The sequence below is a fragment of the Callithrix jacchus genome, chromosome 21, assembly GCF_049354715.1.
Source record: "Callithrix jacchus isolate 240 chromosome 21, calJac240_pri, whole genome shotgun sequence".
In the NCBI taxonomy this organism is placed as follows: Eukaryota; Metazoa; Chordata; class Mammalia; order Primates; family Cebidae; genus Callithrix; species Callithrix jacchus.
Genome location: NC_133522.1, coordinates 34925864 through 34946044, shown reverse-complemented (window position 1 = coordinate 34946044; position 20181 = coordinate 34925864). Strand labels below are relative to the sequence as shown.

The 20181-nt window shown below is 40.4% G+C and overlaps 1 long non-coding RNA gene and 1 pseudogene across 1 annotated transcript in view; one reads left to right on the top strand and one right to left on the bottom strand.

The window, feature by feature from the left end:
* The first annotated feature begins 3185 nt into the window (after positions 1–3185).
* LOC144580634 (uncharacterized) overlaps positions 3186–20181 on the top strand; it is a 64407-nt gene continuing 47411 nt past the window's right edge. Inside the window, exons 1-2 of the long non-coding RNA XR_013530553.1 lie at positions 3186–3323; positions 17433–17473. This is a non-coding gene — a long non-coding RNA (uncharacterized LOC144580634). The remainder of the gene's footprint in view (positions 3324–17432; positions 17474–20181) is intronic.
* On the bottom strand, positions 14867–16506 carry LOC100399901 (THUMP domain-containing protein 1 pseudogene; annotated as a pseudogene).

The following is a 20181-nucleotide window of genomic DNA, read 5'->3' as shown; positions in this document are numbered from 1 at the left end:
GGTCCATACATGGCAATGTGGTTTGCTGCCTTCCTCCCCATCACCTATATCTGGCATTTCTCCCAATGCTATCTCTTCCAAACTCCCCACCCTCTGCTGTCCCTCCCCTATTTCCCCCCAACAGACCCCAGTGTGTGATGCTCCCTCCCTGTGTCCATGTGTTTTCATTGTTCAACACCCACCTATGAGTGAGAACATGAGGTGTTTGATTTTCTGTTCTTGTGTCAGTTTGCTGATAATGATGGTTTCCAGGTTCATCCCTGTCCTTACAAAGGACACAAACTCGTCGTTTTTGATGGCTGTATAGTATTCCATGGTGTATATGTGCCACATTTTCCCTGTCCATTGATGGGCATTTGGGTTGGTTCCAGGTCTTTGCTGTTGTAAACAGTGCTGCAATGAACATTGCACTTTCTCTTTAGACAAACAATGAATGAAATTTAGTGTCTTTCTAGAATTGAGTTTCATTAAAGTAGTTGTGATAAATACTCATCATCTACTTCTCTTTTTGGCACAGTGCTATTTTAGTTCAAGAATCGGTAAGTGACTCTTCCCCCTGGCTTGTGAAACTACACCCTATTTAGTACTATTTCAAGAAAAGGAAAAATATTTTAAAAAGTAAAATTAGGCAAGAAAGTCATCTTGCTAGCTAGGCTTTTGGTTGCTCTGTAGAGGTGTTACTTAAGAAAACTCAGTCTCCCTAGGCATCATTTCAGAAATATAATTGTTAAGCTACAAAGCTACAGTTTTGGGTAGAAAATTCCCTTTGAGGGTTGCGCATTGAACATGTATTTAGAGAACCTGAGAAATGAGCTTTCAGCAGTAATCATATTTACTCTTCTCCCCACAGCCACCAGGAAAGCTGGAGGATGAGAAAAGGGCTGAGTTTGATCCAGTTTGTCAGATTAGTTCCACTGCCCTGAGCCCCTTTTTGCCTAGGTCCTGCATATTCCATGCTATGGACTGAATTACAACCCTGTAAAATTAATATTTTGAAGATTTAACCCCCAATGTCATGGTATTTGTATTTGTAGATGGGACCTTTGGGAGATAACTAAGTTTAGATGAGGTCGTGACACCATGCCCTCATCATGGGATTAGTACTCTTGAGGGACATTGGAGAGCTTGCTGTGTCTCTTTCTGCCACTGTGAGGACTTAGTGAGAAGGCGGCCATCTGAAAGCCAGAAAGAGGGACGTAGCTCTAACCATGCTGGTGTCTTAATCTCAGACTTCCAGGCTCCATAACTGTGGAAATAAATGTCTGTTGTTTAAGCCACGCAGTCTATGGTACTGCGTTATGGCAGCATGAGCTGAGGAATAGAAATGGTCCTCAACTTAACAATGGTTCCACTTATGCTTTTTTTGACTTTCTGATGGTGCAAAAGTGAAAAGCATTCAGTAGAAACTGTAATTTGAGTACGCATATAGTCATCCTAGTCATCTTTTTACTTTCAGTATAGTATTCAAAAAATTACATGAGATATTCAACACTTTATTATAAAATACACTTTCTGTTAGGTGATGTTGCCCATCTGTAGGCTAATGTAAATATTTTGAGCACATTTCAAGAAGGTTAGTCTAAACTACAATATTCTGTAGATTCGGTGTGTTAAGTGCATTTTAAACTTAATATATTTTCAATTTATAACTAGTTTATTGTGACATAACCTCATCACAAGTCAAGGTGCATCTGTCCATTCTCCTAGGACAAGAGACTTGGAACCTGAGCACACAGGGGTGGTGCAAACTCAGATGCTGGCCCAGGCAGTTTGGGGACACGTTTTCAAATTGGAATTGTGGCCTCAATTTTCTCTTTCAGTGTGTAAATAGAACCTCCCAATAAGGTTAAATGGAAGAGAAAGCATTAAAGGGCAGTATTCGAGTGGAATCAATGAACAGTTTGTAAGTAAAATTACCTGTTTGCTTGCACTGATTTGCTAAGTAAGAGAAATTTAAAAAGTACTCGTCATTCTTAAGAAAGTTAAATTTATAGTTTAAGTTATGGTACATGTTGAACTGGGCACTGTGCCTTATAATACTCTTACTGAATATTTATTGATTTAAGATGCTTTTTACCTCATCACATATATTTAGCAAAGAGTAAATTCTTCTAAAAGACTTTATCAAATCCTTGTGAGAAATTACACTCCATGCTAATTACTTGAGTGTGAAGGTGAAGATTTTTCCTGGCAAATTTGGAACAGCAGCTTAAAAAATAGGTAACACACAGCTAAAGAGTCTTTCTTTCCAGATTCAACTCATATGCCTACTATCTTGACTTTCCCTAAGCATATATATTTTAATTGAAGAAACTGTGACATTCATTTACTAAACACAAATGCCAAGCATGTGTCTAATATTTATTATTCTACATGTTAATTTTTATGAAATATTCCTTGAAACAAAGAGTCACCCAGGATAGGGGTCCAGAACCCCTGGACCATGGACCGGTATTACTCTGTGGCCTGTTAATAACTGGGCTGGACAGCAGGAGGTGAGTGGCAGGTGAATGGGTATTACTGCCTGAGCTCTGCCTCCTGTCAGATCTACGGCTGCGTTAGATTCTCATAAGAGCACGAACCCTGTGGTGAATTGTGCATGCGAGGGATGTAGGTGGTGTGCTCCTTATGAGATTCTGATTAATCCCTGATGACTTGAAGTGGAACGGTTTTGTCCTGAAACTATCCCCTCCACCTCCTGAGCATGGACAAATTGTCTCTCACAAAACTACAAAACTGGTCCTTGGTGCTAAAAAGGCTGGGGACCACTGATCTGGGGCATAGCTGGTCTTTGCCATAGCTATAACTATAGATGTTACAAAATCTCCCCTGTACATCTGAGCTGAGCATATGAGCCTATTTCATTGTGGTAGACAGTTCTGTCTGTTGTGGCCCTCCAAAGATATTCACATCCTAATCCCCAGAACCTGTGAATATGATACCTTAGGCAAAAGAGTTTGCACACATGATTAAGATAAGGATCTTGAAATGGGGAGGGTGTCCTGGCTTAAGCAGGTGGGTTCAATGTTATCAGAAGCCTCCTCCTATGAAGGAGGAAGAGAGTCAGAAATAGGATAGGAGTATGATGTTGGGGGGGCGGGGGGGGAGAGAGAGAGAGAGATGGGGGAGAGAGAGATGGAGAGAGAAAGAGAGTTGAAGATGATATGCTGCTGGTTTTGTTTTGAAGATGGATGAAGGGGCCCTGAGCCAGGGAATGCAGGCCACCTCTAGGAGCTGGAAAAGGCATGGAAATGGATTCCCCCCAGAGCCTCCAGAGGAACGCCGCTGTGCCAACCCATTTTAGACTTCTGATCACCTGAACTGTAAGATTGTCAATATGTGTTGTTTTAAGCCAATGAATTTGTGATAATTTGTTATAGTAGCAGTAGGAGACGAATACAGCAAATCAATGGATTTTTTTCTTAACGAATTTATTTTCTTAACTAATACCAATTTAAAAGCAATTTAAACTTTACACATAGTTGTCAAATCTCTAAAGAGACAAACATAAGTGGATGTAAGAGACGAATTTAACCTTCTGACATCTGTTGGCACATCGAAGGCTGGTAGAACTGGTAGTGTTCACAGAGCGTTCATCTAATCCTTTAACCCTGCTCCCTCTAGACCCGCACTCTCCACCCAACTTGGAGCTACTGTGCCCCGGAAATAGAATATAATGAGATGTGCAGCAAGTGTAAGATACACTATGGATTTTGCAGAGAAGAGTGCAAAATACCTTCATGATTTAATTTTTTTTTTTTTTTTGAGACAGAGTCTCTCTCCGCTACCTAGGCTGGTGTGTAGTGGTACCATGTCTGTTCACTGCAACCTCCTCCTCCTGGATTCAAGCAATTCTCCTGCCTCAGCCTCCCAAGTAACTGCGACTACAGGCACACACATCCATGCCTGGCTAATTTTTATATTTTTAGTAGAGACAGCATTTCACTATGTTTCCCAGGCTGGTCTTAAACTTCTGACCTCAAGTGATTCACCTGCCTCCACCTCCCAAAGTACTAGGAGTACAGGTGTGAGCCACTGAGCCTGGCGATAATTTTAAAATATTGATCACATGTTGAAATGATCCTAGTTTGGCTATATTGGGTTAAATAAAATAAAAATTAATTTAATTTAATTTTAATTTTAACTTAAAAAATTTTTAATTTAATTTTAACTTTTTAAACTTTATGAATGCTGTTACAGAAAACTTAAATTACATATGTGGGTCATATTTTATTTCTATTGGACAACGTTGTTCTAAACAGATGAATTCTATGTAATGATGAAATTAATATAACCTAGGTTACGTCAATTGATAGATTATTGATTAATGATTAGACTGCTGCAGTTGAGAGAGTTAATGGATTTATTTATATATATTTTAAGCATTTTAACCACTAGTACCTCCCTTTTTTGTAGACATATTCTGCTAGAGTCTGACCTCTACAAATATTAAGTTAAACTGTGGTGAGTTAAGTCAGACTTTGCAAAACTTATCTGGAGGAAAGCCTAAGGGATTGTGAGAAATCCTGTTGGCAGCTCAAAGGTGGCGTTTTTGGATGGGGAGACGCAGGGTTTTCCGTGGTAGGGGAAAGTGATCTTTGCACACGTTTTGTTGCCTTTTTTTTTTTTTAAAAAAAGGAAGGAAAGGTAGTCTGTAACTATGAAGACATTGTTACTATAAAAACCTCAATTTAGGTATTTATTTTTTTTTTTGGCAAAATGAAAAACATATTTTTTCCCTATAGTATAAGAATACTTACAGGGAAGACATAGAATTAAAAAACAGAAGGCAGCTTGCTTGGATAAAAATCACCCAGTTGAAGCCATTAGGAAAAACCTAAAACTTGTGGTTTCATTAACAAGTGTATCTGGTTAGGAATAGAATATGCTACCAAAGGAATGATTAGGTTAGAGCTTCCTCGACCACTGGCAAACTTCTTTTTTGGGGCGGTAGGGGGGAACACATTTATTTGGATTTTTCTGGAAATATCAGGAGCCATGGAAAAACAAGCTCAATATTGGGCTGTACCAAAAGCAAAACACAAGTGAAAATAACATTTGAACCCGTGTTTGACCTTAGAGAGACATGTTTTAAAATACGCAGTTCAGCATTCCTGCCTCTATAGAGTGAAACAAGTTTTCTAAACCCCAAGATTGCAGTTTCCTTTTTTTTTAAACTGACATAATTTTTTAAAAAGAAAAAAAAAAAAAAATAAAGGAGAATAAAAAGCACTCACTTGCTACCCTGGAATCCTGTCATGTATAAAGTAACATGCTCAAATGTCAGTGAAAACAAGTCTTCCAATGAGTTAAGGTTACCACTGAGCACAGGATTTTGTAACTGGGAAAGAACAGACTGTATGACAACCAAGCTTTACCAAATACAGATAAATATAAAAGGCAATGAAAAACAAACTATGAAATCAAAATTTTTCTATAGAGTAGCAGCTTTCAGAAAGGAAAAAGAGCTTAGTTCCACAGGGTTGTATGTTCCTTAGGCAGATGGCCAATTTTTTCCCAAACCTTTTGTCTTGCACTATAAAAATAAAAGAATCCTTGTCTTGGAGCAAGTCTGCTGAAGAAGGCACCAAAATCCTATCCTCCCTATTCCCCTAAATGATATTAATAATCCTCTTATCAATCCTTTCCAGGTAACTTCAATGTCATTAAGAATTAACATTCTAGGCCGGGCGCGGTGGCTCAAGCCTGTAATCCCAGCATTTTGGGAGGCCGAGGGGGGTGGATAACGAGGTCAAGAGATCGAGACCATCCTGCTCAACATGGTGAAACCCCATCTCTACTAAAAATACAATAAATTAGCTGGGCATGGTGGCGCGTACCTGTAATCCCAGTTACTCAGGAGGCTGAGGCAGGAGAATTGCCTGAACCCAGGAGGCGGAGGTTGCAGTGAGCCGAGATCGCACCATTGCACTCCAGCCTGGGTAACAAAAGAGCAAAACTCTGTCTCAAAAAAAAAAAAAAAAAAAGAAGAAGAATTAACATTCTAAATATGTAAGGCTATAGAAAGAAGGTACTGCCTATTCTCTTTGTCTCTCTCAAATCATTCTCGTCTGGTTTACCAAACAGAAGCACTAGCTAGGAGGATAAAAATATAGTTCCATATTCACTGGGTATAAAATAAACGTAGCCACTTGTGCAGGAAGCCTAACATTTTTACTACTTCCTAACTTTTTAAAACTTAAGGATAAGCCCATTTCCACAAGCTAACTTTACAGCTCCTTAATATTTTTAATCTGGACAATTTACTTTGCAGACTTTGTGGGTGTCTGCCTTTTTCAATTGTTTTACCCCAAAATATGCCTGAAATAACTTTCAATTTTAGGAAACCCCTGCAGGGAACCCTTATGGTATGTGAGTATGAACACTAAGTTGAAGAATATTATTTCACAGAAATCTAGGACTGTCAGTCTAGGGCTGAGTTCATTCTCTTCCTTCAGAGATAAAGTTTCAAGCTGAGTAGATTTAGAGAAAGGGTTCCTCATACAGTCATACACTAGTGCTGGAAAAAGGAGAGAAGATACTATTTAATTGGGCTTTGTGGTTCCTCCAGTTGGGTTATAGCAAGATTTGAGAGTTGTACCCTTCATTTTCAAGTCCAAGTGTCACAGAAAAATTTCAAGAACTTCTCTGGCAAGGTGGCAAGTCAGTTTCCTTTTAGATCTAAGACTCTTTTCACTTTAAGACAACATATTTTCTCCAGAACCTTTCAGAGACTTGTTCATTTGTTCATGTGATGAAAAACATCTGCTAAATAGGCTCGTTTCTGTAGCGATTTTTCATTTCCAAAGCACTCAGTAAAAGTTTGCTGTTTTCTTATGGGTATTCTGGCAATTCACCTTTCAACTCAAATATCCTGTAGAGAACTCTTCCTCTGATGAGCCACTGGATGTCTGCATGGTGCAGGAGGCTTATGTGCTGTTCGCCCAGGCTTTTGTTTGGGGCATTTTTTAAAACATTTTTTGCATAAATGGGTCTTTGATACAGGTAACCCGTTTTGTAGGAGTGTTCAGGATGTCACTGTATCTTCAAGTTTTTGATATCAGCATCTCTGTGAAGAAAGCAGTGTGCTGTAACATCAACACCAGGATTTCTTTCCTTTTTTTTTATTGCATTGTAGGTTTTGGGGTACATGTGAAGAACATGCAAGATAGTTGCATAGGTACACACGTGGCAGTGTGATTTGCTGTTTTCCTCCCCTTCACCTATATCTAGCATTTCTCCCCATGCTATCTCTCCCCAACTCCCCACCCCATGCTGTCCCTCCCCTATTCCCCCCAACAGACCCCAATGTGTAGTGCTCCCCTCCCTGTGTCCATGTGTTCTCATTGTTCAACACCAACCTATGAGTGAGAACGTGTGGTATTTCATTTTCTGTTTGTGTCAGTTTGCTGAGAATGATGTTCTCCAGGTTCATCCATGTCTCTACAAAGGACACAAACTTATCGTTTTTGATTGCTGCATAATATTCCATGGTGTATATGTGCCACATTTTCCCTGTCCAGTCTATCATCGATGAGCATTTGGGTTGATTCCAGGTCTTTGCTATTGTAAACAGTGCTGCAATGAACATTCGTGTGCATGTGTCCTTATACTAGAACGATTTATAATCCTTCGGATATATACCGATTGTAATGGGATTGCTGGGTCAAATGGAATTTTTATTTCTAGGTCCTTGAGGAATCGCCACATTGTCTTCCACAATGGTTGAACTAATTTACACTCCCACCAGCAGTGTAAAAGTCCTATTTCACCACATCCTCTCCAGCATCTGTTGTCTCCAGATTTTTTAATGATTGCCATTCTAATATAGTTTTGATTTACATTTCTCTAATGACCAGTGATGATGAGCATTTTTTCATATGTTTGTTGGCCTCATGGATGTCTTCTTTTGTAAAGTGTCTGTTCATATCCTTTGCCCACTTTTGAATGGGCTTATTTGTTTTTTTCTTGTAAATCTGTTTTAGTTCTTTGTAAATTCTGGGTATCAGCCCAGATGGGTAAACTGCAAAATTTTTTTTTCCATTCTGTTGGTTGCAGATTCACTCTAATGACTATTTCTTTTGCTGTGCAGAAGCTGTGGAGTTTGATTAGGTCCCATTTGTCTATTTTGGCTTTTGTTGCCAATGCTTTTGGTGTTTTGGTCATGAAGTCCTTGCCTACTCCTATGTCCTGAATGGTTTTGCCTAGATTTTCTTCTCGGGTTTTTATGGTGTTAGGTCTTATGTTTAAGTTTTTAATCCATCTGGAGTTAATTTTAGTGTAAGGTGTCAGGAAGGGGTCCAGTTTCTGCTTTCTGCACATAGCTAGCCAGTCTTCCCAACACCATTTATTAAACAGGGAATCCTTTCCCCATTGCTTGTTTTTGTCAGGTTTATCAAAGATTGTATGGTTGTAGAAATGTTGTGTTGCCTCTGATGCCTCTGTTCTGTTCCATTGGTCTATATCTCTGTTTTGGTACCAGTACCATGCTGTTTTGATTACTGTAGCCTTGTAGTATAGTTTTAATTCCAATAGTGTGATGCCTCCCACTGTGTTCTTTTTACTTAGAATTGACTTAGCTATGTGGGCTCTCTTTTGGTTCCATATGAAGTTTAAGGTAGTTTTTTCCAGTTCTGTGAAGAAGGTCATTGGTAGCTTTATGGGGATAGCATTGAATCTGTAAATTACTTAGGGCAGTATGGCCATTTTCACAACATTGATTCTTTCTAACCATAAACATGGAATGTTTCTCCATCTGTTTGTGTCCTCTCTTATTTCATTGAGCAGTGGTTTGTAGTTCTCCTTGAAGAGGTCATTTACATTCCTTGGTAGTTGTATTTCTAGGTATTTTATTCTCTTTGTAGCAATTGTGAATGGCAGTTCGTTCTTGATTTGGCTTTCTTTAAGTCTGTCATTGATGTATAGGAATGCTTGTGATTTTTGCACATTGATTTTATATCCTGAGACTTTGTTGAAGTTGCTTATCAGTTTCAGGAGATTTTGGGCTGAGACGATGATGTCTTCTAGATATACTATCATGTCGTCTGCAAAAGAGACAATTTGGCTTCCTCCTTTCCTATTTGAATACCCTTTATTTCTTTTTCTTGCCTGATTGCTCTGGCTAGAAATCCCAGTACTATATTAAATAGGAGTGGTGAGAGAGGGCATCCTTGTCTAGTGCCAGATTTCAAAGGGAATGCCTCCAGTTTTTGCCCATTCAGTCTGATATTGGCTGTCAGTTTGTCATAAATAGCTTTTATTATTTTGAGATATGTTCCATCAATACTGAGTTTATTGAGGGTTTTTAGCATAAAGGGCTGTTGAATTTTGTCAAAGGCCTTCTCTGCATCAATTGGGATAATCATGTGGTTTTTGTTTTTGGTTCTGTTTATGTGGTGAATGACGTTTATAGACTTGCCTCTGTTGAACCAGCCTTGAATCCCCGGGATGAATCCCACTTGATCATGGTGGATAAGCTTTTTGATTTGCTGTTGCAATTGGCTTGCCAGTATTTTATTGAAGATTTTTGCATCTATGTTCATCATGGATATTGGCCTGAAATTTTCTTTTCTTGTTGAGTCTGTGCCAGGTTTTGGTATCAGAATGACGTTGTTCTCATAAAATGACTTGGGAAGGATTCCTTCTTTTTGGATTATTTGGAATAGTTTCAGGAGGTATGGTAACAGTTCCTCTTTGTGTGTCTGGTAGAATTCGGCTGTGAACCCATCTGGACTCAGGCTTTTTAGTGTGGTAGGCTCTTAATTGCTGCCTCAACTTCAGATCTTGTTATTGGTCTATTCATGATTTCGACTTCTTCCTGGTTTAGGCTTGGGGGGAAGCAAGTGTCCAGGAATTTATCCATTTCTTCCAGGTTTACCAGTTTATGTGCATAGAGTTGTTTGTAATATACTCTGATGATGGTTTGAATTTCTGTGGAATCTGTGGTGATTTCCCCTTTATCGTTTTTTATTGCATCTGTTTGGTTATTCTCTCTTTTTTTTTAAATTAATCTGGCTAGTGGTCTATTTTATTGATATTTTCGAAAAACCAGCTCCTGGATTTATTGAAATTTTGAAGGGTTTTTTGTGTCTCTATCTCCTTCAGTTCTGCTCTGATCTTAGTTATTTCTTGTCTTCTGCTGGGTTTTGAGTTTTTTTGATCTTGCTCCTCTAGCTCTTTCAATTTTGATGATAGGGTGTCAATTTTGGATCTCTCCACTCTTCTCATGTGGGCACTTATTGCTATATATTTTCCTCTAGAGACTACTTTAAATGTGTCCCAGAGATTCTTGTATGTTGCGTCTTCATTTTCATTGGTTTGGAAGAACTTCTTTATTTCTGCCTTCATTTCATTGTTTATCCAGTCAACATTCAAGAGCCAGTTATTCAGTTTCCATGAAGCTGTGTGGTTCTGAGTTAGTTTCTGAATTCAGAGTTCTAACTTGATTGCACTTTAGTCTGAGAGACTGTTTGTTATAATTTCCGTTCTTTTGCATTTGCGTGATTTACTTCCAATTATGTGGTCAATTTTAGAGTAGGTGTGATGTGGTGCTGAGAATAGTGTATATTCTGTGGATTTGCGGTGGAGAGTTCTGCAAATGTCTATCAGATCTGCTTGTTCCAGGTCTGAGTTCAGGTCCTGGATATCCTTGTTAATTTTCTGTCTGGTTGATCTGTCTAATATTCATAGTGGAGTGTTAAAGTCTCCCACTATTATTGTGTGGGAGTCTAAGTCTGTTTGTAAGTCATTAAGAACTTGCGTTATGTATTGGATGCTCCTGTATTGGGTCCATATATGTTTAGGATGGTTAGCTCTTCTTGTTGTATCGATTCTTTTACCATTATGTAATGGCCTTCTTTGTCTCTTTTGATCTTTGTTGCTTTGAAATATTTTTTATCAGAGATGAGAATTGCAACTCCTGCTTTTTTTTTTTTTTTTTTTCTCTCCATTTGCTTGGTAAATCTTCCTCCGTCCCTTTATTTTGAGCCTTTGTGTATCTTTGCATGTGAGATGGGTTTCCTGGATACAGCACACCGATGGGTTTTGGCTTTTTATCCAATTTGCCAGTCTCTGTCTTTTGATTGGTTCATTTAGTCCATTTACATTTAGGGTTAATATTGTTATGTGTGAATTTGATCCTGCCATTTTGATGCTAGCTGGCTGTTTTGCCCGTTAGTTGATGCAGATTCTTCATTTTGTTGATGCTCTTTAACATTTGGTATGTTTTTGGAGTGGCTGATACTGGTTGTTCCTTTCTATGTGTAGTGCCTCTTTCAGGAGCTCTTGTAAAGCAGGCCTGGTGGTGACAAAATCTCTGAGTACTTGCTTGTTCACAAAGGATTTTATTTTTCCTCACTTATGAAGCTCAGTTTGGCTGGATATGAAATTCTGGGTTGAAAGTTCTTTTCCTTAAGGATGTTGAATATTGTCCCCTACTCTCTTCTGGCATGTAGGGTTTCTGCTGAGAGATCTGCTGTGAGTCTGATGGGCTTCCCTTTGTGGGTAACCCGACCTTTCTCTCTGGCTGCCCTTAGCATTTTCTCCTTCATTTCAACCCTGTTGAATCTGACGATTATGTGCCTTGGGGTTGCTCTTCTTGTGGAATATCTTTGTGGTGTTCTCTGTATTTCCTGGACTTGAATATTGTCCTGCCTTGCTAGGTTGGGAAGTTTTCCTGGATAATATCTTGAAGAGTATTTTCCAGCTTGGATTCATTCTCTTCATCACATTCAGGTACACCTATCAAACGTAGATTAGGTCTCTTCACATAATCCCACATTTCTTTAAGACTTTGTTCATTTCTTCTTGTGCTTTTTTCTCTAATCTTGCCTTCTCATTTTATTTCATTGAGTTGATCTTTGACCTCTGATATCCTTTATTCTGCTTGGTCAATTTGGCTGTTGAAACTTGTGCATGCTTCGCGAAGTTCTCATGTTGTGTTTTTCAGCTCTATTAATTCACTCATTTTCCTCTCTAAGTTGTCCATTCTTGTTATCATTTCCTCAAATCTTTTTTCATGGTTCTTAGTTTCTTTGCATTGAGTTAGAACATATTCCTTTAGCTCACAGAAGTTTCTCACTACCCACCTTCTGAATTCTGATTCTGTCATTTCATCACACTCATTCTCCATCCAGCTTTGTTCCCTTGCTGGTGAGGAGGTGTGATCCCAAGTAGGAGGAGAGGTGTTATGGTTTCAGATGTTTTCCTCCTTTTTGTGCTGGTTCATCCCATCTTTGTAGATTTATCCACCTGTCGTCTGTGTAGTTGCTGATTTTCAGATTGGGTCTCTGAGTGAACGTCCAGGTTGTTGATGGTGAAGTTATTACTGTTTCTTAGTTTTCCTTCTAAGAGTCTGGCCCCTCTGCTGTAGGACTGCTGAGGTCCACTCCAGGCCCTGCTTGCCTGTGGATCACCTGCAGCAGCTGCAGAGCAGTAAGGGTTGCTACCAGTTTCTTCTTCTGCTGTCTTTGTCCCAGAATGATGCCCACCAAATATCAGTCTGATCAGTCTTTTGTGAGGTGACTCTTTGGATATACGGGGGTCAGGGAGCTGCTTGAGGAGATAGTCTGTTCTTTATAGGAGCTCAAGGGTTGAGCTGTGAGCTCCATTGTTCTTTCAGAGCTGCCAGGCGGGTACATTTAAGTCTGCTGCAGAAGAACTCATAAACCACCTTTTTTTCCCCAGGTGCTCTGTCCCGGGGAGTTAGGGCTTTATTTATGAGTGTCCGTCATGCTGCTGCCTTTTTTTTTTTTTTTTCAGGGCTGCCCTGCTCAGCAAGGAGGCAGCCTAGTCTCTGTCTGGCTGCAGAGGCTTTGCTGAGCTCTGCCCTGCTGCTGTTGAGCTTCCCTGTAGTCCTGTAAACTCCATGGGTGTGGTTAGAACTGCCTTGGCAATGGTGGCCCGCCTCTGTAATGGCAGACTCTCTCTGTTATGGCGGGTTGCCTCGGCAATGGCAAGCTGCCTCAGCAATGGCGGACTACCTCCATAGGAGTGGAGTGCCTCGGTAATGGCTGACACCCCTCCCCTACCAAGCTGCACCATCCTGGGTTCAGCTTTGCTTGCCTTGAAACTCTCTACCCCAAGCATTTCCAATTGCTGTTTTTTTTGTTTGTTTTTGTGGGGGTGGGACCCACCGAGCCTGGTCACCTGGCTCCCTGCCTCAGAACCTTTTTTTTTTTTTTTAAGTTGAACTGTTGACTCTCTCCTAGGAGTTCCAGTCATCTGCTGAAAAGGCGCCGGGATCTGTGTGATTTCCCGTGTGGCGACCCACTGCGCTGGCTGAAATAATGGTGCTGCCCGGGGATCTCCTGGCCAGCTTAAAGGGCAACCAGAGAGAGCCGCCGCACTGTGGAGTTGGCAAAACAGCGGTGCAGGCTAAAACAGCCGTGCTGGCCAAAACAGCCCTGCTGGCGACCTGTAGGGCTCCTCTGCCTAGGAATCTCCTGGTCTGTGGGCCTTAAAGATCCATCTGGAAAGGCGGCGTCCACTCACCCTCTGCACTTTAACTGGGAGCTGCAATCCTGAGCTGCTCCTGAAAGGGCCGTCTTGGATCTTTTCCTCTTTCCTATTTTTATAATGATGGAAAATGACTTATGGAGACAACCACTGATGGAGCACCTGGAGTGTAGATAGCAGACCTCTGGTTATCAGATACGTTGTTACAACATTATACATTGGCCTTCATTTTGTAAATTCATCATTTGCAAGTCTTATTAGTGACAGCATGACAAATATTAGTGAGATTTGTTGATTCATCATTCTGGATAGAAAAGCTGCTGCTTTTCAGTTAATGACACAAAACCTTTTTAGGATCATATGAGATATCATCAATAAATCAAGTCTTTTCAATAAATAAAGTCTTTTAAATTTTGCACTGCATCTTGCCCCAGCATTTGAATGTTATTATTAGATTCTCACCAACTATGCATATTTTCCTTTGCTAATTTCTGCTGCTAAATAATTTGCTTCCTAAACCTTTTGACTAAACATGATTTTTGAACAAAAGCCTTACTGTTTTTATAGTCCAAAAGCCATTTGAAAATAGTGAATTTCCTTTCTTGTAGAGTGGCTGTGATTTATAGTTATGATTGCTAGTTTTGTAAGTTGCATGCCACTGACAGTGCACAATGGGATAGGACAACCTGGACCGAGTCCATATAAAACGCTTGAGAAGTAGCTTTCATTATAGAGACAGAATTTCTTTGTGTCCCTTGTTGCACTAGTGTACTGAGCTATGCTCTGAAGACTGAAATTCTTCATCACCAACCTTTTCAGAAATGTCTGTAGCTCTATACCTAAAATGGTTCTCTTCTTTCTCACATCTTGCCTTCCAAAATTGCAGCACTGGACTTTCAGTTTTGTTACACACAAATGTTAATAAAATATAAAAACAGACATAACCAAACAAGAAAATCAGAAAAGTACAAAAACTTCACCAAAGAATTCACTTCTAACCCCCATGATCCACATTTTTGCAATGTTTACAACAAAGTGGCTGAGGGACAGCTGAGTTGTGGCATGTAAAAACTCCTTCCTTAGAATGAAAACTTCACTCTGATTTTCTACTTCACAGTCAGTTCACGCCATAAGTCAGCTGACACTGCATAAGAGGAGCCTGGGAGAAGCCGATGTCCCCCTCCTCCCATCCTTCCCTCTGCAATAGTAGCACATGGGTCTGCCTATACATAATACCAAAAGGGCTGAAAGATCCCTAAGAAAATGGTTAACAGGGCTGCACAATCATTGTTCACTACTGTGAGAACAGCGTCATGCAGCACACAAATAAAAAACTTTGTAGTCACAATTTCTCCAGCAACATCTCTTAGGACCCCCATTGAGAAACCCACCTCCAACACCAAATGATCTCCTAGGAGAGGTCATTTTCATTTGACTTGGATCCTTCTGTGGCTTGACTTGCAAGTTCAGGTTTGGCTCCTCCCTCATTCACCACCTGCAGAGTAGACATTGGTTTTGTCCGCCCCAGCTCCTCAGTATTCTCTGGTACCTGCTGGTTATTTTTTAACTTCTGCTGTGTTGTTTTGATCTGATTTATCAGTAGATTCCAGGTTAGCTTCTTTCCCATATCTCTGGTTTCAGTTAAGCTGTGATGGATCCTTTGGACTCTTCACCACCTCACGGAAATTGTATTTTCTAAACAACATATAATCTTTCACAATGCTCAGACAACAGACAGCTTTGATTATTTCTACTACCACTATGTACTGTGGATTAGTGCAACTCACTTTATGTTCTGAATAAGGTGCACACGATTCCTGCCAATTTTCTGATAACTTCTTCTTTATTTGTGTGACTATTATTTAGAGATTTGTACATAATCTGAAATGCCCTTTGTTTGGAGCTTTAAACCAGGGTTCCAAACACATTTCTCCATATTTTCTCATATCTTCTAAAAAAGCTTTGCATGTGCCTGAGATGGGTAACATTCATAGAATAACTTGAGTCTTCTTCTTGGTTTTGTACATATCCTGGAGAATATGATGTACCAATTTCTCAGCTTCTATCCCAAGTGTCTTGATGAAGATGTTATTTGCTCCACTTTCCATTGACTGGCATCTTCTTTGCCTCATCTCTGTAGATGCCTTAGTGTCACCAACTTCTTTCTTTAAGGCAGCCTCCACATCATCTTCTCCCTCACGTCCAGAGGGACGATCCTTGTCTGTAAACTTTTCTGGTCTATATATGTCGCCGTATGCGTCGAGCAGACTGCAGGCCTCCACGCACCTGTGCTCGTTCAAGTTGCAGGTGATGAGCATGCCCTGTAGCCCCGGCTCTCACTGATGGGTCCCGCTGGTGTTGCAGCACCCAGCCCGCTTGGCCAGCACAAATTGAGCCTTGTCTTCGCGCTTCCTGTAGCCAGGCTGAGTAGGCTGCAGGACTGGGGGCCGCCATGGTGTGTGCGAGCTGAGAGGAAAGAGAAACGTTTCTCTGTTGCTGTGGCATCCTCACCTCCCTGCGAACTTCTATATGGTTTAGGAGTATGAACAGAAGAAGCATGATGGCTTCGACATTTGGGATACATATGCCTTTTTTTTTGAGACGGAATCTTGCTCTGTCGCCCAGGCTGGAGTGCTGTGGCGCAATCTCGGCTAACTGAAACCTCTGCCTTCCGGGTTCAAGCAATTCTCCTGCCTCAGCCTCCCTGAGTAGCTGGGATTACAGGCACGCACCATGCCAGCTAATTATTGTATTTTTTAGTAGAGACAGGGTCTTGCCATGTTGACCAGGTTGGTCTCGAATTCCTGACCTCAGGTGATCTGCCCACCTTGGCCTCCCAAAATGCTGGGATTACAGACGTGAGCCACTGCAGCAGGCCTTTTTACCTCCAAACCATAAGGGTAGTTTTGAATCACTTAAGTGTTTTTGTCTTCTCACAAAGGTTTCGTGGACATCATATCTTTCTCTTTTCGAAGAAACAAATTTCTTCTGAAATCCTGTTAGTGTTTTATGAAGGCATCTAGCCAGTGCAGTTTCCTGGATCAGATTCATGTTTGTATGATCACGAAATCTCAGGAAACTAAACAGGATCCAAAAGCAATTTCCTTTGTGTGGTGATTACCTTAGAGTTCGATGTGGAAAAAACCATATATGTGTATATTAGGCATGTGTGTGTGTATATATATATGTCTTTTACAAAACATTCATCACTTTACTATATATGTGTATATATATGTGTGTATATACATGGTTTATGCATGTTGTCGCCGTATGCATTGAGCAGACTGTAGGGCCTCCACACACTTGTGCTCGTTCACGTTGCAGTTGATGAGGATGCCCTGTAGCCCTGGCTCTCACTGATGGGGCATATATATACACACACACACATGCACACACATATAGTAAAGTGATGAATATTTTGTAAAAGCCAAAAAAATTGCCTTCTGGGCACTCCATACCATTTAGGGAATGCTAAATATCACTTAGGACATAAGACTCATGGTTTGACACTCAGCATGAAAAAATATCTATTAAGAAAATTTAGACTGGCATGGTGGTTCACACCTGTAATTCCTGGCACTTTGGGAGGTTGAGGTGGGTGAGGCTTGAGGTGAGGAGTTCGAGATCAGCTTGGCCAACATGTTGAAACCCTGTCTTTACTAAAAGTACAAAAATTAACTGGGTGTGGTGGTGCATGCCTGTAATCTCAGCTACTTGGGAGGCTGAGGGAGGAGGATTACTTGAGCCCAGGAGACAGAGGTTGCAGTGAGCTGAGATCATTACCACTGTACACCAGCCTGGGAGATCGAGCAAGACTCTGTCTCCAAAAAAAAAAAAAAAAAAGAAAACTTATACAAAGTTTATAATTTCAGTAAGTAAATAAGTGTCATAAATGATTATTAGTGGAAGGATTTCTCTTTAACTTATTTGGATTATCCCCCCCCGACCCATAACCAGATTTTTACTTTATTTTGTAGGGACTGCCACATGCATCTATGGTCTGTGTCTACTAATTGGTGTAAGTATTGACCACTTAAGGTGTTTTAATGAAATAGTAACCTCTGAAATGTTTCCCCACTTCCTGACAAATCCCTGTGTACATTTATCATTGTGGTATATATACAGAAAAGTTATCAGGGCCAGGTGGATCACTTGAGCCCAGGAGTTTGAGACCAGCCGGGGCAACATGGTAAAACTCTGTCTCTATAAAAAATACAAAAAAATTAGCAGGATGTGATGGTGTGTGCTTGTAGTCCCAGCTACTTGGGAAGTGAGGTGGGAGGACTGATTGATTGATTAGGAAGTTGAGGCTGTAGTGAGCCATGGTCATGCCACTGCACTTCAGCCTGAGAGACAGAGTTAGACCGTCTCAAAAGGAGAGAGAAAAAAAGAAAAGTTATCAGGAATAGGGAATACTTTTGAAAGAGCACTTGGATAGGATGGAAGTCAGCTATTAGAGGATAACATCCTAACTGGACTTCCATTAGCAAATGTCCTTTTTTCCCAATGGGTAACAGAGTATATATTTCTTGGCTTTGCAAGAATATAAAAAAATCCCATTCATTAACTTAGCTTGAATAAACAATTCCCCTGATTTCTAAGATAAGATACAGTTACTTATGAATGCATACAGGTAGAATCTGGTGCATGTGTTTATCTCAAATCCAGGACTGTTTTTATATTTACAGACCATGCGCTTCAAGTTTAAGTGTTCCCAGTTAAAGTTGTCAAGGCAGGAGGCTGAGTGAGGACACACCAGCTTTACCTGCCTTGAGGCACTCCTGGGATTGATTGGTTTCCTCAGAGCCACAAAATTTTTTATTATTCCTCTGCATATATCAGGCCATGGAACTGTGTGGCCTTCTGGGACTTCTGCTGCTTGTAAAACGGCACAACATTTTTGTTGGCCGAAGTGCAGGGTGAGAATTGCTCATCACCCTTGCAGAGTAACTGGAGACCTCTTTTAGGGTCATTGGTTAACCTGCACCAGAGGGCAGTTAATGAGCCAAAGAAGGAAATACTAACATTAAATTAGAAAATGTAAAGAAGGATTCCTCCAAGCATCAGATGAGCCAGGAGGGGTAGAAACATTGAGAGTGAGAATCTGGGAAATAACCAAGTGCTTTGTTTTTTTCTAAGGTATGTAGAACTCATTACTGTTGATGGAAGCAAAATCAACAAGGCTGAGTGCCTTGAATAAGTCAGAGGTTAGAAACCCTCCGGCTCAACTTTATTGGTCAATTTTCTTTATGTGAGCAAAGAATTCTGTAAAGAGAAGCCTGTTTGCCCTACTGGAAGAGCAGTCATTGCTTTTATAAATGATCAGCACCACGTATCTTTACATATAGTTTTATCAGACTTAAAATATTTCGGTTTCTTAGTGGTACAGCAATTATAGATAGATTAAAACAAAATGCTTAAAATTCAACCCCAAGAAGATGGAATTGGTCTTAGAAGATGGTAGTCTTTGGGCTGAGACATAAGTTGGGTACTAGATGTCTCTTACTGGAAGGTCCTACCGAATTCTGATCTAAATGATTATAATTGAGCCAGCGGGAGTGGAAAAAAAATTCAGGTGGTATAATGCAGGAATTATAAATCAGGCCTTGGAATTGGCAGACCAGGTACAAAATCCCTATTAATTTCAGTGTTATTTAACAGAGTAGAGTTACAGTATATAGTTAACAAAATAGTTGTACAGAGTTTTATTTAGTTCTTTTGGTTTTAAAGAATAGTCATCTATTCCAACAATTAAAAGAATTTTAGCATATCATTATGATACACACACACACACACACATGCACACACACATTGGTGAGAAAGATTATCTCTTAAAAATCCAAGAGCAAGATTTGTAATAGAACAACTTCCGTGGAAATGGAACAGAAAGGGGGAAATGATTTGGAACCCAAGACAAGTCTGGGATCCGCAGATGTAGAAGTCCATTAATTTTACTCTGAGCATCCAATTTTAATATGAAGACACTGTACATCTCTTGTCTTCTCTGTGCTCCCTTGGCTACCAAAGGACTTGTGTTTTCTGTATTTTATAATTGAGACTCCTGGAACAGGCCAGTTTGGGGACAGACTTATTGGCCAGGTCACATTTAGCCCAGCGACTAGTTTATGGATTGGCTGGTGATGGAACAGACAGGCCTTTACTCCTAATCTAATTAAAGATGTTAATTAAGAAGGCTACCCTTGGCTGGGCATGGTGGCTCATGCCTGTAATCCAGCACTTTGGGAGGCCAAGGCGGGAGGATCACCTGAGGTCAGGAGTTCGAGACCAGCCTGACCAACATGGAGAAACCCTATCTTTACTACAGGTATGAAAAATTAGCTGGGTGTGGTGGCACATGCCTGTAATCCCAGCTACTCAGGAGGCTGAGGCAGAAGAATTGCTTGAACCCAGGAGGCGGTGGTTGCAGTGAGCTGAGATCGCGCCATTGCACTCCAGCCCGGGCAACAAGAGCAAAACACCATCTAAAAAAAAAAAAAAAGGAAGAAGAAAAGAAGGCTACCCTTCCTTCAGTGAGGGAATGGGTAGACAGGTTCCTTTTGCTAAGGTGTGACTGGCACACTGAATGATATGACAGACCTTGAGAGTTTGTTATGGATAAGTTAGATCTGCATGCCATCCTACTTTCTGATTATACTTCTTCATAATCATTGGGACACAAGTGGAAGGAAGATAAAGGTTCCCTTTATTTGAGAGCAAAACTTCTGA